The sequence below is a fragment of the Triturus cristatus genome, chromosome 11 (genome assembly GCF_964204655.1).
Source record: "Triturus cristatus chromosome 11, aTriCri1.1, whole genome shotgun sequence".
NCBI lineage: Eukaryota > Metazoa > Chordata > Amphibia > Caudata > Salamandridae > Triturus > Triturus cristatus.
Genome location: NC_140594.1, coordinates 674,971,976 through 674,989,026, shown reverse-complemented (window position 1 = coordinate 674,989,026; position 17,051 = coordinate 674,971,976). Strand labels below are relative to the sequence as shown.

At 47.9% G+C, this 17,051-nt stretch overlaps 1 protein-coding gene across 4 annotated transcripts in view; it reads left to right on the top strand.

Annotated features, from left to right (window-relative positions):
• Positions 1–17,051, top strand: part of AP1S3 (adaptor related protein complex 1 subunit sigma 3) — a 252,787-nt gene that overhangs the window by 93,437 nt on the left and 142,299 nt on the right. The gene's annotated exons all lie outside the window — the stretch shown is intronic.

The window sequence follows — 17,051 nt, the reverse complement described above, 5'->3', positions numbered from 1 at the left end:
TTTACACACTGCACACAGCCCCCGTGGGTCCCCTGTGTCACTACCTTGGGTGGTTCCTTGGGGTCCCAGCGATTCTACAGGCTCTAGGCCGTGTGTCTAGTTCAGTCGTGGTTCTTATACCACTTTATTGGTATATGGGTTGGTACGCCCCTAGAGCCCAAACGTGTATTTGTGCTATTACTGTTGATTGCTAACTTGTAAATTAAGTACTTCGAACTCCAGTCTCATAAAGAGACTAGAGGGGTGTGTTTTATCTTAAATACATATATTTTAAACATATACCTGGTGTGGTTGTCCTTTCATTTGATCATTCAAGAGATTATAGACTGGTAAAACAAGCTGCTTTACATTCCTTCAAGACGTAGCCTGAAGGCTGCTCTCCATAGCTACCACTAGGATAGCTTTTAATAAAGGTTGTCTTTAACCTATTCACCATAAGGGGTTGTTTGGACTGCTACAGGGTGCCCACTAGAACTAGTGGACAGCATATATCAGGCCAACTTCTCACATAGATCACGTTAAATTCCTTATGATGTAGTTTCTTTTTGATAAGTGGTTGAACAATGGTTTATCATGTTGAAGTACACTGCGAAGATTGTAGTTGGTATTGGAGATTTCTGTAATGCACAGGTGAGTGAATTAAAATAAAGTGAAACACTAGATCGCTGTGCCTACCACATAGGTTGGGAAGACTATGTAAAGCTTCTGATATTAGATGGCAAGTTTATCATAGCAGACCACAGAATGCCAAGCTGCCATATGTAGTATATTTATGTAAACTCCCCTCCCCCCCCGCCATCCCCCTGGAGCATATTTGAGGTGGATAATTAAAAAAAATTGACAGGTTTCTAGGAAGACTGGAACAGCAGATCTGCCCCTTGCCAGAATTCACCATGGCCCTGTTCCAAGCAAACAAATGATTATACAGCGTGCGTGCCAGCAACTGTAGGGTCGCAGTTCTTGGAAGTTTAGAAGAAGAATTAGAGGTGTTTGGATCAGAATCCAAGAACTCTGCACGAGCTGGTGAAATTGTATGTGTGTAACATTTGCATCAGTTTCCAACAATTTAGTATGCAAAGATTTCTATTGCAGTTAGCTTCACTTTATCCAGAATAGCCACAGACACCAAGCCACATCCATGGAATTGAGGACTGCTACAAATTACCTACATGCACCTTCAAAGCATCTTGGTTCTGATTACCTGCATTGTAGGGCAGCCAATCCCAACAAACTCATCTTTTCCCCATGATCCCTGAAACCTAACACTATCTTTTAATTCTATCCGGTAAACATTCTGTTTCTTTTGAAAATCCATATATTAAGCATTAGATTTTTTCCTTGCTACCTCCTCCAACTCAGAAGGACATGGTCTTTAACTGCCCACATCGGTTACCATGATTCCAAATCTAATTTAAAAAAATTAGGACATGATCCGCTGAATGTGAGAACTTATTTCCTAGCGACATGTCTCCAATCATCTACTAGCCAAAAAACACTATACTTGCCCCTCAGCTGGCTAGTACTGATACAGTTTGCGTTTGCGTTTGCATTTGTTGTTGTCCTGAACATTGGTTTCTTATTTCATATTGGACTTTCATAGGTGTGCATCTCAATTTATTAGGTTTCGCTTGCGCTATGCTTGTGAAATCTATTGTATTTCATATAAATCTTAAAAGGGGCTTACATTCCTCCCTTCCTTTTCATTCGTTTGTGAATTTGCCACTAACTTTTCCTCTGTTTCTATTGGTTGTAGCATACCATTTCCTGTTCTCTGTGTCATCATCTTATCCGGGTCCCGACGCCGAAGTACTCCTTAACATTGCTTGATCTTATTTATTATTTTAATTACGAGCGAGCACGCCGCTTTTTTCAACCTACTTCTTGGTGACTGTGCTTCTTACTGAATTTAAATTTAACAATTCTTTTATTTGATGCAAGTTTTTCACTTATTTTTATTTATGTAGACAAGGTAAGATTAAGTCATTTGCTTACAGGATGTTGAGCCAGGATTTAAACCTGGTACCTCAGCTCTCAAGACTCTGTCCACAACGTCACAACCTGTTCCCCTCTCTCCGAGACTTGCTTTCTTCAGCTGTCTAAACGGAGGGCGGCTTTAAGCAAATCAAGCAGAGGTGCAGCAAAGATGTCATATGTCCTAAATACACGTCGTTCAACTGCATCATAGGACGGCCATTCATTTCAGTGGATTTGCAAATTACCAAACGAATTGCCTAACAAGTAAAAATTATTTCCTTTTCAATTACTCTAAAGCGTTTATAAGATCTATCCCCAAGACAAGACTTCTACAATGGCTACACCTGGAGACTTTTAGAACTTAAAAACATTTTGTAGTTTTGGCGTCCTGTAAATTTGGGAAAAGGAGTTTACAGCTTTGTCCCCATTCAAATTGCACTTTGTGCAAGCTGCATCTATCAGCAAGGACTTTTTCTCCTTGCTTCCCTATCATCTTTGCTTCCTTATTATTGGTACTTGCACTCCTCTCACCCTGATACCTCCATGGCCTCTGCTCCGCCTTCTTCCAAGACCGAGCTCAACCCTTGTGGCAGGTTTGCTTTCAGCAGAAGCAGGAGCTTGCTGTGAGTGCCAAGAAAGGCTGCTTTACACCATATTATGCAACGCTCCTTTGAACCAAATCACACCTCTTTCAAACTGTTTACCCAGTCCACGCACCTGAACTGTTACACAGCGGTTAAACGGTTAGAATGTACAATGGTCATTGGTTTGCAAACACTAATAGGCATGCTGCTTGCCACACAGAATATGTGTTGCAGCAATCACAGACACAGGAGATAGCTGCCCTTTTCCATTCACAAATATGAGAGTCTTATAACTACACAACACTACGCAATCTGCTGATAGTTATCTCGTTAGACATTCCCTCCCCCCCCCCCCTTTTCCCCCTTTCACTGTCTAGCCAACCTTATCACTGATCTCTTTGGCCACCAGGCTGACTGAAGTGCTTGGTAAAAAGCCTTTGTCATGCTTGCTTTGTAACTCATTTACTTTGCTATATTTGTGCCCAGAATCAAATGCTTACCAGAATAAATGCAAAGCTGATTTTGATTCCCGGCTTTAGAACCACTTACTGAAACTTTAATAAATGCCATATTAAAGGACGAACATTTAATAAAAGGGCAGATTTATGTCATTCTGGTCTCTAAATTATTTGCTAAATCTCACAGAGTGAAGGTACAGGGCAAAAAGATAAAACTGTCAGCCCAGTCTAGGAACTTTATACAGGATATGGAACACTTTAGCCTTGTGGTATTAAATGGTCGCTTTCCGGAAGATCAGCCACCTGCGGCAACCTACCATTAAGCTATGGCAAGTTCTACAGTAGACTATACGTTGGTTACTCTGCAAATGTTTAGTAGGATTTCTAGTTTTAGGATTGGAACAAAAGAGCAAAGTGACCAACAGCCCCTGGAAATCTCGATGTGTATTAAGGGGAGGCCCCTGATCTTACCAATGGAGGATCCATTTACACCGTGAATTTCAGAAGGCTCAACTGCGAAACCAGACAAACTGCAAACCATAGCTAAGTCTATCTGGGAAAACTAAGCAGAGGAACATAGAAATGCGAAAGCCCTCTGGGAAACATTGACCAAACATCTAGGGGAACAATCGGCCGAAAGAACAGGAGGCCCTGCATCAGACAGGGGACCACCCAACACCGAGACTGTAAGATCGCGATCTAGAAACCAACTTAACCACTTACCGAATCTCCAACATTTCAAATTTGAAGGACCTCAACAAAGAAATAAACAAAACTTTACGAAAGCTAAGACAAAGGGGAAACGAAACCCATTTACAAAAAACCCTTGCGCAGTTAAAAGCAACAAAGAACAAAATGATCTGGAAAGCTAAAAGGGCAGCAGAAGATACTCTGTGGGCTAAGCTCCTGTTTGACGCAAAGACGAATCAAAGCGCAAAATTTTGGCGAACAATAAATAGCTTAGGAAATGGCAATATGCAGGATATCCACTCTCACCTAACAGAGGAAACTTGGTCACGCCACCTTCTGGAACACTTTAACTCAAAAGGGGAAAGCCCCGATCCAGCTCAACTATGGTCAAGTCAGCCCGACAAGCTGAGTCCCCACGGAAACTCAAACAGGAGGTCAACAAGAGATCTGCATTTCACGATTCTACAGATTAAAAACAGAGTAGCCAAAGGTAGGTTAGAGGGCGCACCTGGCCCCAATGGCATTCCCCCAATACTATTCAAGTCGGATCCGACCAATGGACAGCCACATTATTACCAGTGTTTAGTACCATAGGAGAAGGGGCCATAATAGCACCAATTTACAAGAAGGGAGACAAGAATAAAGCAACCGGCTATAGACTTGTAGCCCTCATTGATGTTAAGGCAAAATACTATGCCGGTCTCCTTCTGGACGAATTAACAGCATGGGCAAATAAAAAAGCCCTCATCCCCATCAACCAAACAGGCTTTTCTAAAGGGACAGGGACCATCACAAACTTACTTGCCCTGACGCTACTGATGGACGGCGTCAAAACAGCGAATCTCCCTCCATTTTTCTATTTTATTGATTATTCTGCTGCTTTTGACAGTATAAACCGGCATAAACTATGGGCTAAACTGGCGAAGAATGAGATTCCAGTAACGCTATTAAAGCAGATAATCCACCTACATACTAACACTTGGGTTCAAGTAAAGCTAGGAACCGGTGAATATCTGTCAAGGAGAATACCGACTGTAAGGGGACTGAAGCAGGGGTGCGTGCTGGCCCCCATGCTTTTTAACCTGTTTATGACAGACCTTACATCAGAGTTAAACAACATAATAGTAGAATGTGGAAATGCCACATAAGATAGAAGGGGAGGACAAAGCTGTTGCTCCTCCCTGGTGTTTCGTTTTAAACAAAAACGGGTGGACGTGTAAGTCCGTCTGGCAGAGAGACCTTAGCTCTCTGGTCTAACTGGTGACTGTTTCGTCTCGATTTCCGGGTAGTGGGAGCTACCCCGAAATCGAGAAGAAACAGTCGCCAGTTAGACCAGAGAGCTAAGGTCTCTCTGCCAGACTGACTTACACGTCCGCCTGTTTTTGTTGAAAACGAAACTCCGGGGAAGAGCGAAAGCTTTGTCCTCCCCTTCTATCTTATGTGGCATTTCCACATTCTCCTATTGTGTTGAACCCGTGTTATGACCTGGTTGGAATTATCACCGGTCCAGCGACTTTCGCACATCAGTTTTTCTTTCCTACAGCCCTGAAGAGTCACAGGAACACTCCCTAGTGACGAAATGCGTGTCGGCTGGTTTTCTTTCTGAATTTATCAAAGAAACTTGATATAAAAATCATCACAAAGATACTTCTGATGTCGACCTCCATAATCTTTGCACAAAAAGTACTTTAAATAGTGGTTTTTACACTAAAACCAATACCCTAAACGTGTGCACAGGACTTGGTTCTAATTTGCAGTGTGGGTCCTGACCTATACACTCGCAGGGTTTTTGTTTGGGTTTGTTTCCCCTGACCTGGTAGCACCGTATTCATTGCTCACATCTAATACACTCAATTGCGAACTTGCTTGAGCGCCATTTTCTTCCTGTCTTAATCTAAACCCTCCACCGAACCAGAGTTAAACAACAGTACCTCACATGCACCCAGGCTAGGGGGGTTGTCCCTTTCTTACCTACTGTATGCTGACGACGTCATGCTAATTAGCCGAACTCCAATCGGTCTTCAGCACTTGCTAAATACAACTGTCAATCACGCAGCATCCAACGGCTTAACCATCAACCTAGACAAGTCAAAGATTATGCACTTCAACCCGAAAAAGAACACAACTGGGTTTCACTGGAATCTGGCAGGTGCACCCATGGAGGTCGTAACAGAATATAAGTACTTGGGGGTAATACTCGACAAGAAAGGTACCTTCAAACCACAAAAAGAAGCCATAAAAAGGAGAGCAAACTCCATAGCAGTAACTCTAAAATCTCAGAAACTTAAAACTGCCGGGCCAAGCTTCAATCCTTTACTACAAGTTCTACAAGCAAAGTTAATCCCAGCCATCACCTACGGGAGCGAGTGCCTCAGGGGAAAAGATGAGGATACTTTGGAACAAACTGTGATGAGATCAGCAAGAATAATCTTCGGTCTACCAAAGTATGTCTCGCCCGCACAAATCAGGCTGGAGCTCGGTCTACAGTCTCAAAAAATAGCTCGAAACGCCGCCTATGTGAAATGCTGGTTTAGGATCAGAAGTGCCGATAAGAGCTCACTAAATTTCTATCTATGGAACGAGAGAAACTCCAGCAAAGCCTGCACCCCAAGAGATTATCTGACCGCATCCCTAAACCGCCTAGGCCTGAAGGAGCTCTGGGCAACTACGGGAACGCAGAACAGTTTCAAGTCTTTGGTAAATAAGACAGTAAAAAGGCTCTCAGCACTGGAAGACAAAGAAGCGCTCAGGGGAAGGTCTCATGGCTGGTGCGTGCTGCAGAGTTATACAAAGCCTGGCCCGCAAAATTATCTGTGTGCTGGCTTTAGCAGAAGACTAAAAGAGAAATATCTCTGGTTCCGACTGGGAATTCTTCCTGTCCTGCCGCACCTTCCACCATGAAAGCGATCTGCAGAAATAACTAAGTGGCGCTTTTGCAGGAAAGAAGAGAGCATCACGCATCTTCTATGCATCTGCCGTGGTTTGGACCCAGAACGACGTTTGTTTTTTAAATCAATCTTTAACATCAAGAGGATAAGAACCTGCAGGGAAGCAGTGAAGGCTTGTTTTGGAGGAGGAGACCTACAGCTGGCATGCCAGTTCGTCCAATTCATGGTGGCAGTAGATGCGAAATTAAAGAGATTCGACACACCATAAACCGCTTTAATCGAGGCCTCACCATTCCCTGGTATTGGCTTCTTTTACTGGAGAAATGCCTGACACGAAAAACTTCTTTAACCACATTGAAAACAATTGGACATTTGAAAGGCCACAAACCTCTAGCATCACTAATATAATAGACTCTGATCTGATAAATGACACAATTAATTGTGCTACTTATTACAAATGGATTACATAAGCTCTTTTTAAACACATGTTTTTATATCACATGTTTGGGACTAAGGACCGACCAAAGCTGATTAGATGAAACAGACACTCAGTCGGAGGACGCCACAAGCTTGCTGGAAAGGAAACACTGGGCTAGACAAAACTGTCCCATAGCATATTGTACGTTTGCTGTGTGCATGTGCTCGTGTAATAATACATATTGGATGTTTCCTGTGTGCATCCCTCTACTCTGTGAATAAACTCATTGACACAGTCGTTGGAATGTGAACAACAAATGGTTTGCAACAGGAACTTTTTTTTACTGAAAAGTAGTATAGCTTTCTTTTGCAAGACCCTCCACCCTTCCCTGGTTGGTGCAAAGCCATTCTGAAGTGAAGCAGGTCATTGTTGAGTGAAAACTGTGTCTGCTCCAGCTTGAAACCTGCTAGCAAACTATTGCTGTCCTATGCCTATTGCTCAAAAAGTAAGGTTGCTTCTGCTGGGACTAGAGAACCAGTACGTTTTGTCACCTCAGCGAAAGAACCTGCTTAGGCAAATTAACCTGAGTAAGTGAAGCTACAAGACCAGTTCCTTTTTACTCTTCTTCAACGCGGAGAGAGGCTGCTTGCAGCACCTCACAAATTACCTCCTCATCCCTTTTTCTTAACTCTATTGTGCAATGAAGCCCCTATGCCTCGTAGACGCATCCCTATCAATATAAAAAGGCTCCGCCCTCTCCACAACTCCTATTATTTTGTCTGTAGACACGGTAGGGTGAGTGCAGCACGCTCGCTCCAGTGTAGGTTTGTTTCTTTGGTTGGTGGCCGTGTCAGCTGCTTCCTTTTCGCCACGCCGTGTGGCAAGATGGTTCCTGATGCGGTGAGTGTTTTGTGATCCCTTGGTTTGTTTACCTGCATGTTTTCACCAGGCCGCAGGTCGGCGGTGCCTTCCTCTGGTTGGGGTGGGCGTGGCCTGTTGCCGGGTTCCACCGGCCACAGGTTTGCTGTGCCTTTCTCCAGCTGGGGTGTGTGTATTGCTGTGTAGCAGCAGCACTCAGCTGGTCGATTGAAGGCTCTACAGCTGCACATGGCTCTGCAACTGCATTGCAGAGCATGCAAACTGGGTGCTGTTTTCTCGTGTGCCAGGTGTGCACTTGTTGCATTGCAGCACCTCTCAGTTCCTGCTTGCAGTGCAGCTGGGAACAGATGCACGGTTTTGGTGTCTCCCAGGCTGCTGGACCCCTGTGGTGGGTGCCAATGGGGATGCCTGTCTCATTCTTTATGTAAGCCGGGGCCAGGGGTGCTGTGGTAAGTCTCCTTTGACCCGTGTGAGGAGCAGCGTCCGCTCGTGGTGCAGTGTACTTTTCCATGATTATGTGCTGTTTTTTCTCACGGACGGAGGTCTGTGGTGCCTTTCTCCGGTGGGGAGATGTTGCCAGGCTATCTGCTTCTCTGGCTTGTTGGTGGTGCTCTTCTTGGTTGATCCATGGTGTTCAGGAGAATGTTTATGGCTGGAGGCGGCATGCTTCCATTTGGTGCGGCTAGCGAGGGGAGTGTTTATTTGGTTGCAAGCGGTGCAGCATCCTTGTGCATAGCTTCTTTGCTCTATTCTCGTCCGGACAGAGGTGCCTTCTCTTACTGGAGTGAGCATTTAGGAGTGATGGTTTTGGGCTTCTGGATGTCTGTGCTTTTTTTGATTGTACTATTGAGTATGCCAAGTGTGGACCTGCAAGCAGCCGTACGCTGTGGCCCAGTGGTTCTGGCGTCTGTCTTTTGCTTTGTCATGGCTTTTGTGCCAAGGGTTCCAGTCCTGCTACGGGGTTTAGACAATTTTGTTTAAGAGGTGGTTTGTCGGTCTCGGTCCTGCGGGGGTTGCTCTCCGGCTTTGGACTTGTCGGGACGTATTGGTCTGTGGCATTTCACGAGCAGCCTGGCCCATACTATATGGGTTTCTGCACATTCCTTCCTTGTGAGTTCTTTTCTCGTGGACAGGGCTGCGGAAGCTTCACAGCGTCCTCGTGGTCCTGTCTTCACATGTCAGTGCATTGCTCTGATTGATGTGTGGGTACGCTGGAATGGCTCTGCGAAGATTCCTGAGATTGGGGGGAATCCTTGGCCTATGGAAATCCTTGGGCTTGTTGAGGCACTCCAGAGCGGTGCGCTGACTGTCGCTGTGGCAGGATAGGCATGTCAAGGCAGGTGCCGCAGGCTTATTGGCCATTCGATTACACATGTTTACGTGGTTGCTGGGCCTCTCGGAGTATGTGGTGGGTGACTGCCTGAGGGGGATGCGGTGCTCCATGCTGTTAGCAAAACAATCACTACGGGTTGGACAGTCTTTCTTTATATTGTGTATATCTGTGCTGTATTGTTTTTTGTTGGGTTGTTTCCTGAACTATATGGCCTGTCCATTTTCTCCTTGACTGTTGGTTTTCCTCTGTGTTCTGACTCCTCGTCTGCATTGCTGTGCATGAAGGCCTCAAAATACTTTTTCTGGTGGCATCCCCTGGGCTGTTGGGCGCCTGTGGCATGGTGTGTTTTGGTGTAAATTGATCATGAGCGTCTGGCCTTCCCTGCCTTGCTCCACACCTGCATTATTTTCTGCCAGGTGTGCACTGCATGGTACCAGTAGGGTGGCCGGGGCGATGTGTTCATCCAGTTGTTGGTCTCCGGTGCCTCTTCTCCAACCTAGGGTGTGTTCCTGGTTGGCCATACAGCTGGCTGCTCTCTGTTCTTTAGCTGGGATGGGCTCTCCCTCTGCACAGAGACTTTTTTTCTGTGTTCATCTGGCTCTGTAGGTTATAGGCTGGACTCCTGGTGTTTCACTTGTTGAGTGTATTGTTACTTTGTTGGAGCATGGTTGGTCGGCCTGTGGGGTTCTCTGCGTTGTGCCTCTCCAGGTGGTCTTGTCAGTGGCCTATGTAAGCTGTGCCCAGTTACTGTCTTCTGTGGGCCTAACTCCAGGGGAATTCTTGGCCTGCAGTACTCCCTGGACATGTTGGGGCACTGCATGGAGGTGCTCTGAAAGTCACTCTAGCAGGATGGGTGTACTCTGGAAGCGTGGAGCTGCACACTTTTAGAGATTAATTTAAACATGGTTTGTCTGCGTGTTGGGCCTCTCAGTGAATGCAGCTAGTAGCCGCCTGAGGGGGATGCTCCTTGCAGTTGGTGCAAGGGTCACAGTTGGTTTTTCCTGTGAGGATCTTCTTTGCACCTGGATGGTCTCCAGTGGATTGTGTGCTCTACCTCTCGCCACGACTGGCTATGTACCTGGTGTGGCTTTCTGTGGTTCAGTTTGAGCTTTCCCCCTTTCCTATTCCATGGTTGGGCGGTGGTCTCCATCTCCTGCTTTTCCCGTACCTTGTTGGTAAGGGTGGCGCTGTTGCCACGTTTCTTCTGCTTAGTTCCTTCTTGGCCCCTCTTGTTGACAAAGCCTCATTCTGTCCTTTGGGGTTGCGTTTTCGAATGACGCCAGTAGCAGCATCCTTTGCTGTCCTGGCCTGACTGTTCCTCTGGTTGCTGATTGGCGGCTATGCCTGTCCCATATTCCTTTTTCTTCGCCATTGGGGGTGCCTGGCTGTTCAGTGAACGGTGTTTGGTTTCCTGGGCTGTCTGGCATGGCTTGGTTGCATGCCTGGTCCTGATGGTCCTCTCCCAGTGCCTTCTCTCACTTGACTGCCTGTTGTCTGGGGCTTTCCCACATGCAGTTCCTCGTTCCTCTTCCTTCTGTTGAGGTGGTTTCTCCTCCGGAGAGGTTGGCAGCTGACTATCTTCCATGCTTGGTCCCTCAGGCTGAGCTCCTGGCTTTGGTTGTCTGGTGGGTGCATGCCCTGTGGATGGTAAATTGCAGTGTTCTTCCTGCAGGGGTGCTTGCCTTTCCATCTGGTGGGTGTGGTGGTTCGTTCGGAGCTTCCTTTCCATCATTCTTAATCTTCCTTCCTCATGCTACCGGGTGCCTCCCTGCTCCCATCCCAAGGCTGGCTGCCCTGCATCCGCTGGTTTGGGTGGGGTGGGGTGGGGTGTGGGGGATTGGGGTCTTTGCTGTCTGCTGACGGTCTATGGATGTTTCAGCCAGTGTTGGTTCTGTGGCGCCTCAAATCTTGGGTGTGGTTCATTCCATTCATCTGCTATCATTCCAGCTACTCCTTCCCCTGGGGTCTTCGTGGTTGCGTTATCTTTTTTGCAGGGTTCCTTCCTGCTCGTCCACGTCTTTGGTGGTTTCTGGGGTTCACTATGGAGTCTCTGCCTTTCCAGTTCCTGCTGTTTGGGCTGTGGGCTCTCTACTGTGGTTACCTGGGTATGGGTTACCCTGGTGGCTGTTCCGGTGCCTCCATTCCGCTATTCCCCGAATTTGTTTCTGGGGGTAGGGGGTGTTGGTTTCGGGGTGGGCCCACTGTAATTTCATTGGCCTGCAGGCCTGTTGGTTGCTTCCCTCTGTTTGCCTTGTTCCAGTGTTTCTGGTTCGGTTTCGGTGGGGGGGGGGCGCTCCGGCATGGCCTGTTCCATAGGTATCCTCTGTTGGTGGAGATGGTGGTGGGTCTGCTGTCACGGGTTTCATTGATTACATCTGCCCTGTGGTTTCATTGTCTGCTAGTGCCCTCTCTGGTGTTTCCTGAGTTGATGTCTTGCTGATAGGGCGAGGTGGCTTCCTGTGGCATTGTCTCTTGGCTTCTGTTTCCTGTGCGGGTGCCCTGTGGGGGTTTGCCTGATCATCTTATGCTCAGCATTTGCTGTTTGGGGCTTAGTGTGCTCGGGCGCATGTGGTTCCTTTTCATGTTTCCATGCCCCTGGTGCTGCTGGTCCTCCAGGATGGCCTTGATGGGGTCTGATGGTGGGTCTGGTCTCACCGGTTCTTTGTGGGGTGATCAGTTACCTCAGGGTGTGTCCCTCCTGGGGCTTTCCCTCTGGTTTTGCGAGCTCTCCGGTGTTCCTTGTTTGTCTCTTTCATCTGTGGGGGTTATGCCTTCTTGCTCTGCAGGTATTGTTCCTCTTTTCTGGTTGGCGGTTGTGTCAGCTCGCAAGCTGGGCGGGGTGGTCCTCGGCTTGTTGTTTTGTGAGTCTTCTCTCTTTCCAATGTTTGGGGTCGGTTTTGGCCCTGGGATTCTGTCCGCTGTATTGGGACTGGACTGTTTTTCCTGTTTGTTTGACCTTCTGTTGTGCAACTAGTTTGGGTGAGGGACGAGGTGGTAATGGTTCTATTACTTACTGGTAATCACATTACTCCAAGTCCTACTCTCGCTTATCTCCATTACAGCCCGCCCTCCCTCCCGGTTGCCCGACCAACTGTGTCTACGGTGGCTTGGTACATACAGGAGTTGTGGAGGGGCGGGGCCTTTTTATATTTGTAGGGGGTGTGTGTACGAGGCACAGGGGCATCCTTGTGTAACGCAGATAAGCGAGAGTAGGACTTGGAGTAATGTGATTACCGGTAAGTAATAGAAAAATTAGTTTGTACTACAGCTTTCTATATGAACGTGAGAAATGCATCCTCTCTTCAAAGTAAACATTCAAACTTAGTTACACCGAAGGTTTTTGCTTCCAAAACCACAACTGTACTGTTTATTTATTAAAGCCATTCGTATTTACCTAGTATCTTGGCTGTACCTGTGGCACCCGAAGGTTGCTCAAGAGCACTTTCAACTTCTTCCAAAATGCAAAGGAATAGTGTCCATTCACTTTAAAATAGTGCACCTTGGTAATCCTCTAAATGCACATTTGAACAAATAGTTCTGTCCTTAGTTCGGGTATGGGCGGTTTCAACTGTGTGAATATCCCGCACTATAGAAATCCCCAGACGGGTCCAGCATGACCTACAAGCAGCTCTCCGCTATCGTCCACAAACTTGAGGGAAAAGCAATCTGGATGGTGTATATAATAAGACAGATGGTAATGTGGAGAGATGGTTCTTGTCATCCAGACAGGATTGTAATTGGGTTGAAATCTTTCTTATGATCTAAGTAAGAGCAGCTACGTTTGTAGTAGACCTCAAATTTGCTTTATGGGCCAAGTATGGGCTGTTTTAGAAAGGGAATTACAAAGGTTTTTTTTTATAGCAATCTGGGATGAGAGCCTTCAAGATCGATCCCCTAATTGGGATATGAAGGATGTGATCCAAGGGGAGGCTTTCCTGAGAAACTATGTTGAAGCGGGGTACAGACTTTTGCTATTAATGTCAAGTTTGCAGAGCTCCTCAGGATCCGGGTGATGCTATATAGGTCCACCTCCTGATATCCCCGGTCTCCAACCAAAGGTTACAGAGCCCAGAGGTGATCAGGTGAGGGAAAGGATGGGGGGAAGGGTCAGCAGGGACAAGAACCTGTGAAAACAAATAAAACATATTGATACATGGTTCACATCACAGTCTACTCTCGTAATATCTCACTGGTAGAACTATATACCGGTGTACCCTTGTGAACTGCACATATCAGAGATTCCACTCTCTGCCTGGGCATTGACTAACCAACAACAGGCTCATCCCGAGCAGTCACATGAAACAATGCAAAAAACTGTGGTCTTCCGTCAGACCATATTCCCTTAAGTCAGTTCTCCCCCTGTGTCCTGAAATAATAAGCAAAGTAACTTAGAAGGGCTTCCACGGCTTGTACACCGACGCCCAATTGCACCCTCGTTGTAGCGCTCCTTCACAAGGGTGAGAATCAACACGCTACGGTTCCTATGTTTACAACACCAGTGGTTTCCCCACTGTACGAATCCCCCGTGTGTCTGGAAGGTATAGTGAGCTCCTCCGAGCTTGTCCTGAACGTCGTGCTCCTCCAAGCACTGGGGTTGTTTGGGGTAGGCTTCTGAGCCCGCCGCGTCTCCTGCGCTACTGCCGGGTTGAGACCGGACTCTGCTGAGCCCTCTGTGGAAGTATGCTCATCCGAGCACCGAGGTAGCAGTCAGGCTCTGTCGATTGCCTAGACTGTCGCTGGGGAATACGACTCGTCCGAGTCGTCTAGACCGGGGACCGGGTTGAGTCTAGCGTTTGCGCGAAAGGGTGCAGCAGCATCCAGGGGAGTATCCGGGTTGTCGCTCCGCCGAGCGCAATGGAACCTCTCACCTGACGGGCTTCCTTCCACATCTCTCTCCGCTTCTCTCAACTCCTTCCGTGATGCCGTGGCCGCAGTTCGCTACAAGGTTGCAGCCGCTGAGGTTCAAAATAACGCACGCCTTCTGCCGCGCTTGGCGTCTAGTTATAGACGCCCACTTCCTGGTGCTGAGGCTGCTGGGGCTTGTAGTCTTATACGCTGGGTAGGCGCTGCGGACCCGTAATCCTCACAGTAGGTCCCCTCCCCAAGCGCCTCCTAGAGCCAGGCTTCCCCGGATTCTTGGCGTAGAACCGCTTCACCGCCTCCGGCGCATGTACCGCCTCCTCCGGTTCCCAAGAATCCTCCTCCGTGGAGTAGCCTTTCCATGAGACCAGGAACCACAACTTACCCCTACGAAACCGGGAGTCACGAATGCCCTTGACCTCGTATTCCAAACCCCCATCACCCCATATGGGCAGCGGGGCTCTTCTTCTGGAAGCCCCTGCCGGCTTCAGCAGACTGCAGTGGAAAACCGGGTATATCTGTAGAGAGCTAGGCAGCTTGAGTCGGTATGCCACTGGATTGATCTGCCGCACTACCTCCTATGGCCCTATGTACCTAGGGTGGAACACACTTCGGAGTTTGAAACGAATATGTCTTGTGGACAACCAGACTCGATCCCCAATAGCGTAGGAAGGACCCGGGATCCTGTTCCGATCCTCCCATTTCTTGTACGTTTGTTTGGCCTTCAGAAGAGCTCTGTGGGTCCTTCGGTGAAGAGCTTGCAGTTCCCTCACCCGACGGTGAACCGTAGGTTGGTTGCCCACTTCCTCCGGTAGACCCACTGGGAGAGTCTTGGCGTCGTACCCAAAATTGGCCAGGAACGGGGATGCCCCTATCGAACTATGCAGCGCGGAGTTGTAAGACAGTTCAGCCATCCATAAGAGGGAAACCCACGACTCTTGGGCCTGTGACACATAACACCTGAGATATTGTTTAAGTGTTTGATTGAGGCGCTCGGTCTGACCATCAGTTTGCGGGTGAAAGCTGATGGAGGTAGCGGCTTCAATCTGCAACGCCTGGCACCAGGTTTTCCAGAAGCTGGCTACAAACTGAGGGCCCCTATCCGAGACGATCACCTCCGGTAATCCATGTAGTCGCACCACATGTGTCAACAACAACTGAGCCGTCTGTCCCGCCGTGGGCAGATTTCGACAGGGGATGAAATGACCCATTTTGTTCAGGCTGTCCACCACGACCAGGATCGCTGAGCACCCGCCATCAACAGGCAGTCCGGTGATGAAATCCAAGCTTATGTTTTGCCAGGGTCTATGCGGTGTCGGTAGAGGAAGCAACTTCCCTTTTTTCTTGCAGCGCTCTCCTTTGTTTCGGGCGCACACCTCACATGAGATAACCCATAGTCGTATGTCTTTGTGCAGTGTTTTCCACCAAAAGTGCCTGCTCATTGCCTCCGTCGTTTTTCGGATTCCCGTATGACCAGCCAAAGGAGCGACATGGCACCATTGAAACGCCTGTGCTCGTATCCTCTTTGTGGGCAAGAACAACCTACTCCTATAAAGAGGAAGACCTTTTTTGATGGTACGGTCCCCATCCCTGTCTGCCCATTTCTTCCAGTCTTCTGATGATCGGCTGCTTCGTATTTCATCCAAAAATTTGTCTACTCGCAAGATACAGATCACCTTGGCTGGAGGGATGATTGCTACCGGTGCCGGTGTTAGTGTCCCTTCCTTCATGGACTGTCGGGATAAGGCGTCGGCCTTTCTGTTGTCTGTGCCTGGCCTGAAGGCGATACAAAAGTCAAACTCCGCAAAAAAAAGCGTCCATCTCATCTGTCTGGGCGTTAGATGACGAGCCGTTTTCATGTACAGCAGGTTCCGGTGATCGGAGTATACCGTTACCTGATGTTGCGCCCCCCCACAGATAGTGTCGCCATTCCTGGAATGCTTTCTTTATCGACAGGAGATCTTTTTCAGCAATGATGTAATTTAACTCTGCTTTGTCTAATTTCTTGGAGAGATATGCTACGGGGTGCAGCTGCCCAGTGACTTTGTCTCTTTGGGAGAGGACGGCTCCTATGGCGTCGTCGGACGCATCTGCCTCCACTATAAATGGGACGTCTGGCTGCGGATGACGTAGAATGGGAGCCGAGGTGAATCTCGCTTTCAGCACTTCAAACGCCTCCGTCGCTTCCTTCGACCAAGTGAAAGGCACTCCTTTCTGAAGCAGCCGAGTGATGGGTACCGCGATGTGGGAGAAGTCCTGTATGAACCTGTGGTAGTAATTTGCAAATCCTAAAAAGCATTGAACCTCTCGCACTGAACGAGGAGTGGGCCATTCACGGATGGCTCGCACCTTCCTTTCTGACATGCCTAACCCCTTTGGATTCAGAATCACCCCCAAAAACTCAACCGTGGTAACCCCAAACTCACATTTGCTGAGCTTACAAAACAAACGATTGGCCCTCAGTTTCTCCAATACCAAGATGACATGGTGAGTGTGTTCCTCCACTGCAGCAGAGTATATCAAGATATCATCAATGTAGACTACTACAAAGATGTCCATATACTCTCTCAGTACTTCATTTAAAAAGAACTGGAAAGCCGCCGGGGCATTACAGAGCCCGAACGGCATCACCAAGTATTCATACAGCCCAAAACGGGTCTTGAATGCTGTTTTCCACTCGTCCCCCTGTCTGACTCTCACCAAATGATAGGCCCCCCGGAGGTCCAGTTGGGTATAAATGACCGCCTCCCGCACTTGATCCAACAGGACACTAATTAGTGGCAACGGATATCGGTTCCGTACTGTAGTCTTATTTAATGCTCTGTAGTCACAATGTTGCCGTTACCACTTGTAAGGCCACTGCGCTCAATCCACAGGAGCGACGAGAATGCCCCACACTCCCAAAGCCCTTCCCTGGGTGAGCCCTAGGCAAAAGAAAACACACCCACAGGAGAACCCTCGGAGATG